The sequence below is a fragment of the Melospiza georgiana genome, chromosome Z (genome assembly GCF_028018845.1).
Source record: "Melospiza georgiana isolate bMelGeo1 chromosome Z, bMelGeo1.pri, whole genome shotgun sequence".
NCBI classification, from domain to species: domain Eukaryota; kingdom Metazoa; phylum Chordata; class Aves; order Passeriformes; family Passerellidae; genus Melospiza; species Melospiza georgiana.
The window spans coordinates 32,532,212-32,543,569 of record NC_080465.1 but is presented as its reverse complement, the minus strand read 5'-3'; positions in this window follow the sequence as shown (position 1 = coordinate 32,543,569).

Genomic DNA, 11,358 nt, shown 5'->3' with positions numbered 1-11,358 from the left:
AAGTAAAAATTCTCCTCAAATAGTGAGGTTTGAAACAGTGAGAATTTATGAACTACGCTTAACTATGCACAGAGTTGGAGTACAGAGGAAGAAAAATGAAAGAGATAAGAAAATCTTTTTATGACTGAAGTAGATGGTAACCCCTTGACATTGCCAATGAAAAGAAAAGAAATTAATGAGTCATTTCCCTCTTACATTGCTAGGTCCTTGCGTGCGTAGCACCAATTAGCATTGCTCAGTTAGAGTCCTGCACAGGTGCACTGAAAGTGCTTATATAATGGACTAAGGCATGCCCAGGTCAGTAGACAAGAGACCCCATCTATCGACAGAATTTCAAAATTCGCAGTGGTTGCAAAAGGAACAAAAATCTTTCAAAGAACAGCTGACATAGCGGGCTTTGTATTTGGTAGTGGTCAAGGCGCTGAGTTGCACTATCTTGAATTTTAGAGTAAGGTGAAAGAATGATTTAAAGCAGCATGAAGGAATTAGTGCCATGAAAAGAAAAAAGCCAGACCTCTCAAACTAACAATGGGATCTGGAACCAGAATCTAAAATAGAAATTTGAACCAAAATAAATTGATGATTTGAGAAGTTTACTGAAGACAAAGATGCAAGACACATATTTTTTAAAAAATGCAAGACTCTCTGTCATGACCTTAATAATTTGAGTGTGTGTAATCTTCCTCATTTATTAAGAGATTTTTGGAGAAATACATCCCAAAATCTATTTAAATTTCTGAAGCTTACAACCTGTATTGTGTAGAATGATTCTGATCACAAATGAAGAGCAGTGATCTTTTTATCTACTGTAGTAGCTTTTTTAATAATTAGAAAAACAGAACAAACCAACACAGTAGCCCAAGAGAAACTGCAGAGAATTGTTTCTATAGTTGAAATTTAAGACAGAATACAAAAATGAGATCTGCAACTATCTGTATGTAGTGATTGGGTTGTTTTTTAATCCATCTTGGCTATGATGCAGTCTAGTGCACAGACAAAGGTAGAAATAAACAAGTGAAACATAATTTGAAGGTGGCTTAAATATTCAAAAAGCTTAAATGCATCACCCATTAGACATTCTAAAGATCACTGTAATATGTTCATTACATTAAGAACAATGAAAGAAGACAGATACAATTAATTAATCTGGATTTGTTGGGTTATTTTTCTCCCAGATATGTGATCTTTAGTGCTAAGAACCTCTGTTCTATGTCACATCTAAGAGATGTTGACTTTTGCAACTCTCTGCAGCTGGACCACCAGCATCAGTTCCTACAGAACCTAAAAGTCTCCCTCTAAATACCAAATAGCCAGTGCTACCTTGAATGCAGTCTCCAGTGATAAGTATTTTTTGCCAAAAGATCTGAGAATCTGCTGCTCCAAACATCTTTTACTACTGCTTTCAGGCAGTTTTGGACTGCCTCATTGACATTCACTGGCTTGAGGCATCTTGGTTTATTTCCTTAGCTGTGTTTAAAAGACATGAAATTTACATATAAGTGGAAAATGTATTCAGTTTAGCTCCATTTTAATGCCAAGAATGAGAAAACATCTTTACTGATTTCTGTAATCACTGGGAAAGAGTAGCCTTTTTATGATCTCTTGTCATTTAATAGTAAATGGTATGCACCCTGCCCCAGGTCAAAGGAGGCTTAACATTTACACACACAGTTAAAATGAAGCCAAGCATTATAAGTGTAGTATAAAATGCACGTTGAGTCCCTTATAATCTTGGTACTCCAGATTTGTATTTCTCAGCACCAGCTAGGGAAAGTAAGCTAAAGAAATTCTTAAGAAGCGTTTATCACACACACCCATGATCATTTCTGCAGGTGAAAGTCTGTACTTGTAAGAAGCAGGTATGCCATTGACCATGTAATGTTTTGGCAGGTAAGTGAACGGTTTTAAAGTTGGTATTTGACAGTAACAACATTAGATCCATCAGTTTAACTAAACTTTAGGTGTTCTGAGAAAGTGAAAGTGGGTCTAATCAATGCTATTGCTGAGCTAAGGTTGACTACTCTCAAGTGGGTAAAAGGAGAGAAAGTTTACAGACTTTTTGTCAGTTATGATATTTCAGCTGGTGCTAAAAGGGCAAGCTTTTCACCAAAGTATGAGAAACATGATACTCTTCACAAAACCAACTGGCAACTGTTTGCACACAGGCTCTGACTTAGGGTTTGAAACAGCAGATTTTCTTAGTTTGGGCTGTATAGAGAGTTTGAGACACAAATGCTTAGTACTAAGGGCATTCTCTTCACTTGTAAAAGTCTGCTTCTGTATACTGTGCCTGTAGGCAACAGGGAGGCAAGAAAGCAAAGTGGTGCCTTTTGGTACTCTCCATGCACCTGGGAAATGCTGCCGCTGAGTCCAGGTAATGAAAGTCCATTAAACTTGTCCTCTCTCTCTAAACATGTAGCACAAATGATTGACAACCCTTGCGGAACAAAAGATTTTTTTGAGTCATCTTGCTGGCATAGAGCAACAGAAGAACAACCCAAAACCTGAAAGAACATGTTCAGATCTACTGCAGAATGCCTTGAGATGAAAGCTTTAGCTCCTTCTTGAAGTTTTCTCACCTTTTGTAATGTACACTTCTGTCATTTCTTTAGGAAGAACAGGCCTGGAAATTAATGTGGTGATACACAGATAGTTCAGAACAGTGTGGCTGATTTCTATGCATCTATTGAACACAGCAGACCACCTATGACAGTATGAGTTGGGTTTTTTCCCAGCAATAAATTTCTTGTCAGACCTTCTTGGGAAAACAGTGAATGGACAGAACATCATGTTAAGCAGCAATTTTGCATGATTTGGGGAAAAGGGTGGCTGTGTGCTGAAATTTTCTGCTCAAGCGAAAGACTAGAAATTCCTCCCAGCAAAAGAAGGCCAAATTGCTAATTCACATGTTTTGGACAAATTTCCTTTTCTTTGTCCTTTAAAGGGACATTCTCATTCCTCAAGTGCATCAAGAACTTGTAGGGTCAATCAGCACCAGCAGTGGTGTTCAGGCACAAAGGGATGGGTCTCATTACTCGTAGATGCCCTACAGGTGTATCAGAGATTTGTGTGGCCTTTGCTAAGATGAGTGTTGGTGCTTTGTAGTTTCCATGGAAATTTACTCTTTCAAATCTTATCCCTTACGTGCAGGCTGTTTGCTTTATTGTATTGAAGTACAGATGCACCAATGCAAAAAGGTTTGGGACAGACAAAAATCATAGTCTGGCAGAGGCTGCACCTGCTGGAGGGACATTTTGGGGAGGAATGCTAGCTGTGGGAAGTAAGCTTGGAATAGACACATGCAGGGTTGAAAGTTACTTGGGTCAGTGTAAGAGTTAACGTAGTAAACAAAGGATTTGTTTAACCTGTGGCCTAGCTAGTCCAAGATTTCAAAATGGATGGATCAGCTGTGGGACTCACCTGAATTGCCAGGGGTTTGTGTGGTGCTTAACTCCTGCCAATCTAGTTGGTACTCAGTTTTATTCCAGCTTGATGTTTTATTTTGGGGGAGTGACAGAGAAAAATCTGGCTGCTTTGAAACAAAGGATTTTGCTGGCAACAGAAGCTGGAAGTGTAATTATTTACTGGATTTGTTTTCTCATCAGTTACCTTCTGTCCGTAATTTTGTTGAACGGGTGATTAATACATTTTAAAACCCAAAATTAAACTTCTTATGTAGGCATACTAAACTCAGATTCTATAGAGTTAATGTGCTGAAACTTTACTTGGAACAGAAATTTTGTGTTCTCTTGATAAATCAGCATACGTGAGAGCGAAACAGCATCTATCTGCAATTCAGCAAACTTAGATTTCCTACAAGTAAGCAGAGCACATGTGCCATGAATTTTAGAGGGGAGTAAAAGACACAAACGTGAGAAAGGGATTGCAGGGAGAGAGGTAATGGCCAGGGTGCTTCTGCTTTCATGCCGTACCTCGTGCTCTATGGATGTGTATACATATCTATATCATCTTCTATGTATGAAGAATGAAATGGAGACATGAGGAGGAAATGTCCCATAGAAAATTAGCCTGAACTGCCAAGTGGTGTTGCACAGCTGGTGCTGGGATGCCCTGTCAGACATTGCCTCTGGGGCAGTGCTGAGGATCTGTGGGCAAGTGAGCTGCCTGCAGGCACAGGTCCTGAGGAGGGGAGCCGTGAGGCACGGACCAGTCCTGCTTCCTTGCTGCTCCTCACAGGAGCAAGTCCTGGCCCATGGATGCTGGAGAGGATGCTGCAAGGTGTGTTGGAGAGTACCATAGGCCGAGGGAACCAGCTCTAGGCATTCATTGGGGTGCTGTGAATTCCCACAGGAGGACTGCACTTTTGCAAACACCAGCAACCACAGATTGCTGCTGGTCCCAAAGGTCTGGAAGCATGCATGTTTTTCTGCACAATGGTTCAACAACTACAACAGACCTCCATGAGATTTCCAAATTTTCCTAAAGCTTCAGCTCCAATAGCATACCTGTTTCTTCCAAAGCATAATACTACTTTAACATTTTATGTTATGCACTGTCAAATACAATTAGGCTTTCTTACTCTTTACATTTGGTCTCTAAGTATCTCATCCAGTTGCTGGGAATTTCAGGAGGTAGTAATTTAGTCTTTTCCTATAGGAGTTGGTATTCTGTGTTGTGTTGATGTGTGTGTTGCCAAATTTGGACTCTCCCATGTGCTATAGCTTGTCTCTTCCCCTTTCTTCTGAAGAAAAACAGTATCAGTCATTCATTCAATAAGTTTACATGACACTCCTATGATTTCCAATCGTTAGTTTCCATCATAGGTTTATGAATATGTGACAGCTCCCATAATTTCAAATAGGTTTTTTTTTTTTTGCTTGGGTGCAGCTTTGCTCATTTCATCATAATTCTTCCAATTGTCAGGTTCCAGATGGCAGTTTACCAACATATTCCCATTTTCAAAGTGATGTTACCAAAAACCTCTGTAGCAGCATGCTGTGATTTAATGATGTTTTCTTGCCATTTAACAGTACTACCTACCTTGACACTCTGACATCAAATGTCATTTGAGTTGGCTGATTTGTTATTCCTATATGACTTCCCACCAACTTTTTTGAATCAGTTTCTGCAGAGTCTGTTAATTATGACATCTACCTTCCCACCAATTACTTAAACTGAGGACCAATTTACAACATCCCATGGTGAGACATCATCAGTTGTATAGTATCTGGCAGGAAAAACTTCAGTAAACAATCACATAGGGGTCTGTGACCTCTTTTCCCAGAAGGTGTCTCTGAGGTGTTAGAATACTATTGCAATTCCAGTCAACAATGACAAAGTTTTGTAAAGGGACCAAATTTTTCCTGACGTGCAATGTAAGTATTTCTGGTGTTGGCTTGGCCAGAACCTCTGATGCACAGGAAAAAATTAAATTTATTTTATTGATAACTGAGTTAAGAGTGAGACCTTTCACTTTAGTTGTGGGTGTGCCACACCATTGGCATGGCAATTCTTGCTTTTACAAAATAAAATTGTTCTTCTGTGCATATGGGGAAAAAAAAGACCATATTTATTGAGTTAGAAGAGCAGGATGTTTATGTTTTCTAAACATAGCAAACAAACCTGCACTGCTTTTCCTAGCATACAGGAAGCAACCAAGAAAGGTTGCTTAAGAAATAATTTCAAAGACGATATACAGCACAGAATGCATTTTCAACTCCTGATTATGAAGGTGATTACGGCTTTAGCTTTAAAAATATTATTTCCCCTACACACACGTGCAGCTTCAATGTTCAAGTGCTCTTCTAGCTTCATTATGGAGAAATCAAACTCACATCTACATGAGAAACACAATAAGATGAATTGTAGAGTATCTGGCAAGAAAGACTTTGTTAAACAGTCATGTAGCAGTCTCAGCTCTATTTTCCAGATATGCAATAATGCTGCTTCTTTCTATGTTCATGTTTTCATACAGTTGCATACTCTTACATTATAAACTATGAATTTGCTGATCAGATAAAAAATCTGAACCTTTATGGAAAGATACTGATATCATCATATGTTAGGGCGATACATGATGCTTTCATTTGCTGCTCTGTCTCTTGAAGTAAAAAGCATATGTGAACTCACCCCATACAGTTTAGAAAATGTAATTAACACAGATCATTAAAGGCATCTTCTCTTGCTCCCACTAAGAATGTTTTAAGATCACAAACAACTCTTTAGTGTTCACCTCTGCCATTAAAGAGGTTTTTCCTTCACTTGGATACCCAAGCAGGACAGAAACTTAACTTCTAGTGAAGGTGGGGTAGCAGAATGATTCTCAGACTGCTATTAAGAAATAACATCACCCAAAAGATAACATCCTGCACCAATGAAGTAAAATGGCCAAGGAACATCCCAAAGACAAAAAATCCTGAAATCTACTAGTGTCATTGCTAATATGGACAGTAGTACTGCAACCAGGACAAAAATACAATGTTCTCTTCTCAGTTGTTCTTGTTCTACACTTCAGTAGAGTTATTCCAGGTTTATACTGAGCTGGTCAGATTGACCTTGCTAAATACTTTAGCCACAGCATGACCTCCACCTAGAGCAGGCTGAAATCTAGGACAGCAGCCAAGCAGCCTATCTGTGCAAAAATAACATTTTCAGAACTCTCTCCCTGCTGATCTTTTCACTGCATGCTACCTGTGATATTTTATATAATCCTAATCATAGACAGTTTTTTTTTTTTTTGCGTTTCTTAGAATCTGAATAATGAGAACACATTGACCAAATAATTTTGCTCTTTTTCCTTTTGCTTTACTTTTATGCTCACATCAAATTCTTATTTTTTAATATAAAATTTTCTGTGTCAAGATTGAAAATACTGCAGAAGAATGGCTTTACTGAACATACTGGGGGGAGGTTGGAACCCACAGAAAAGTATTTTTTAAACTTAAACTTAAACTTAAAAATTTTTTAGTTTAAATTTTTGGCAATCCTTATGCTTGGTTTCATTACACATGAAGTTTGGATAATGTCTTTTGGATAACATAGACCTGGTTTTTTTCCGTGATTATGTATAATGTAGATGTTGAACCAAGGTGAAGTGAAAACACAGTTCTACACAGTTAGTATTAGCATGTGCATAAAGAAGAAAGAACATGTAAAATTCAAATTTGGTAATAAAATAGGTGAAATTTTAAACTTTATTAAATGTACCTCTTGACAGTTTCCATTAATTCATTTAAATTTGTTTTAGTTCTACTGCTGTAGTGAACTGAAAATGCATTGAGATGAATGAGAAAATGACCCATTCTGAAATCCATAATCATGAATTCCATGTGCATGGTAACAACTAGATCTTACTCTAGAAAATAATGTCTGTTTTCAAAACTATTACAGGGACAAATGAAAAAAACAACCAAATGACTTATGTCTATTGATATATAGAAACTATCTATCTGGCCATTGCAAGACACTGTTGTGATTTTTTCAAAAGAACAGTAGAAGAGTTCATCTGCAGGGGTTATTCTCCCAATCAGATGATCTCTAATCCTATTTTAATCTCAGTGAGCTATATTAAACAAAAGCAGAAGGTCTCGATGTTAGAACAGATTAGCCTTGACCTCACTGAGATCAGACTTAATAAGGAATCAGGTGTACATAAGTTGACATCAACCTGATGATGCATTGTGGGTAGTGATACAGGAACAAAGTAAAACTTCCTTGAAACTGTGCTGAAAGGCATACAATTTACAGTAAGATCCCCTCTCTCTACCAAATATTTACTGTTCCTTAGGGATGAAAATTTACTTCCTGTGGGTATTAAGAAAGGATAGGGACAAAAAGCTCAGGTGGGAGCTGGCAAGGACCAAGTGTTTAGAGCATGGATAAACTTAACAATACCATCAGTAAAGGACATAAACTGTATAAGGCATGATACTTTTTAAAGACTTAGTAAACTCACCATGATTTCCAGCAGAAATTCTCTCAAACAGCCAATCATCATCAGATTATCATCCATATTTTTATTGCTGCAAAACCTGTTACATGTAACTATGAATAATCTTCAGTCCAACACCCTGCTATATCACCTAATTTTGCATATGGCAGTATATTAAAAGGGCAGTGTATTAAAAGCTTGTTAAAAGTCCACCCGAATAACTCTGTGAGATTTTATTCATCTGAGAAACCTGAAAATTGAGGTACACTGTTAAATAAAGGTACTAAGTTTTCATTTCATTTGAATATTGTACAGCTGCCTTCTGTTGTGTCCCATTTGCAACCAAGTTTTTAATTATTCTTTTGTCCAAAATTGTGATATTAAGAGGTTTTTTAGGCGGTGGTCATGTTGCAGTAAATCCAGTCCAAAACCTTACCCATGTAAAGCAAAGCACTGAATTGGTCTCTCCACCAGAGCTGTCTTCAGTTGTCTTCCATGGACAGTGTCACATCTGCTGGCTAAGTCAACAGAAATGAGAATCCTGCACTCCCTCTGTCCAGCTCAGTTTTCCTCTGCCAGATAATCTGCTATTGTGCAAATGTGACCTTAATCATCATATAACTTCAGCCTGGTGACTGGATCTGCATTTCTCCTTTTTTTTTTTTCCTGTAGAGGTACTATTCAGACTATTTTCTAGTTGCATAGTATAAAGCATGCTTTTTAAATAAATAATAGATACCTTCAAAATTATATTTATTAAATGCTCTGTAATTTGGCCTAATCTTAGTACTTTGGCTATAGTTTCCCTTTCCATGTTTTTATTTGCCTTCTCCATTTCCATGTTCAACATCATTGTCTTTTTTTAAAATATTAAGTTTGTTTTAGAACATAGGTAGAATCACATTAATCTTCAGTTCAGCCTTGCAGAGAGATAAACCACATCTTTTCTTGTTGTTGTTGTTGTTGTTGTTTTTTGTTCTAAATATTGCACTGGTGACTAAAAAATTTAATTTTCTTTGAAAGTTCAAACTTACTTCCAATTTTGGCAATACTAATTTTATTACAAACTGCATAGGTATAAATTCTATGCTTGGCAAATTCCTTTTTCTCCTTTTCCTTTTTTTTTCTTTCCCTTTCCTTTCCTCTCCCCCCTTGCTTTTCTTTTTGTTTTTCCTTTCCTTGCATGTTCTATTACACTTACAGAATTTTTCCATACATTTATCTCTTCAGTAAGGAAGAGATTGTTAGTTTCCTAGAAGATTAGGCATAATGAAATGCCAGGCCTGCTATGTATTCAAGTCCTACTAATTTGACTAGCAAATCTCTTCCCCTTGTCTTAATGAGGATGTCTTGGCACATGCAAATTTGTTAGCCAGTTTACAGCATTAGCAGCTTTGAGAAACATATTACTGTTGAAAAAGCAACACAGAGACAGACAGTATTACTAAATTGACTGGAAAAATAAAATAGCTTTGATATCTGTAAACAAGAATATGGTTTCCCATTTGTCTCATCGACCTAGTACATTAAAAGAATTTTCTTAGCCTCCTGTCTCTGAAGACAGTCACCCAAGACAGTATTTTTTAATTTCATCTACCTGCTCTGCTCATATGCTTGTCCGATCTCTTATTCAACAAGCTGCAGCCACATAGCTTTTCAATTTTATGCCAGAGAGCTCCTGCATAACTGCTAGCAGCTGTCCCAGCCTCAGCCTATCTGCTCTGGAGTGGTGGGATAAACTACATTTACAATTACTGTCTGAAGATCATCTAGCTCTTCTCTGAGCCTTTCAGAAGCTCAGAGCTTATGACAGTTGCTTGTTATTCCGGGTGCCCTCCCCAGAATGGCATTTCATAATTGACAGCTGTGTTTTTTCACAGAGAGCTGTGCCGTGGATACTCAGCCTTGTGCCTACCCTGAGAGGTGCCGGCTCTTGAGGGGTGAGCAGCAGCAGCAGCAGCAGCAGCCCACTGCTGTGCCAGCAGGAGCCGTGGTGAGAGCGCTCTGCTGGCTCCGGGTCTGTCAGCGCTGCAGCGGGCAGAGAGCTCTGCAGGCTGGAGCCCCTTGCGCCAGTGACCGCAGAGCAAAAATGAGGAGGAAGAGGAGCAATGCAGAAATGCTTCCCTGTTCCCTCCAGAGAATTAGAAATATGTAAAACAATCAATAAAATGCCTAATAGTGGTTGGATTCTTATTGCTCCCTGTGAAGGTAGGTTCTTATGGTATACTGATATTATATTTTGTCAAGTTAGTAAAAAAAATTTTAAAAAAACCCTAAGGAACTCAAGACAGAAAGAGGAGTGTGAGAACAGAGGTAGTGAGATGACTTAACTTTTTTTTTTTTTTAATAGGCCTCTGGTCCATACTAGGTTATTTTTATTACTGTTATTGCTGTTGTCGGCTTTTTCTTTCTCAGCTACAAACACATAGGAAGAAAGCTGCATTCTCCCAGTTATGAAATATGAACAGACTTCTTTACAATCCATATCTGCTGCTTGCTCCACTGGCTTCTGATCAGTGGCTGGAGTCCATCTGCAACAAGACACAGGCAGCAGAGATGTTTTTAGTGAACATGTCTCTCTCTTATTTTTAAATAGCACTGGAAATGAACATTGAAATCTGGTTTCTTGCCAGCTTGATTCAGAAAATAGTAGAAGAGTTACAGCAGGTTAAACCAGGCATTCAGCTATAGAATGGGATCAGAACAAAGGTTCTAAATCAGCAAAAGCAGTGGCAATCACGGGGGTTTTATATGGGAAAGTTCTTATTAGTAACCAGAACACTTGGGCGTCATGATTTCTTTTGTCACACAGGTGTCACAAAAAGTGCATAACTATACAGACACACACACACACACACATGCACACATGCACACACGTGAGAAGAAAGTTACTTTTTAACTGCAGATTAGCTTTGGGAAACACGAAGCTGTTTCCTAAATGGACATATCAAAAGTAGCTGAGTTATGGTAATTGTCTGTGTTGGTACTTAAAACCCCCTGCAGAGGTGAGGGGGAAAATGCCTTTCACTGGCCTAGCATGCTTTACAGCACATTTTGTTTTTTAAATGTCATACATTTATTGCAGTTCAGTGTGTGCACAGCCACTCTTCTTCACTTGGAGATAAAACTATTCTGACTGACATCTCTGAAAGAGGCATCTTTCCCTCCTTCTCCAAACACTAAGCAGAAGTCTTGAGACATCTCCCAGTCCTCTGTCCCTCTTTTGATGGTTTCTTGAAGCAAATGGGAAAAAAAGTCTGTCTCTGCTACTAGCCACGAGATACCACTAGCTGCTCTGTACACTGTGCACTGTGAAGCAGTCTCTGGAACACTCCTTGCACTGTAGGTGCTCTTGTAAGGTTGCTCTTGTGTGTCTGCAAGCTGCCTAACAATTTTCTCTTTGTGAATGCAGGAAGCTCTGTGGGAAGCTCTACCAAAATGGTTGTTATAAAGATTGCTCGACATGG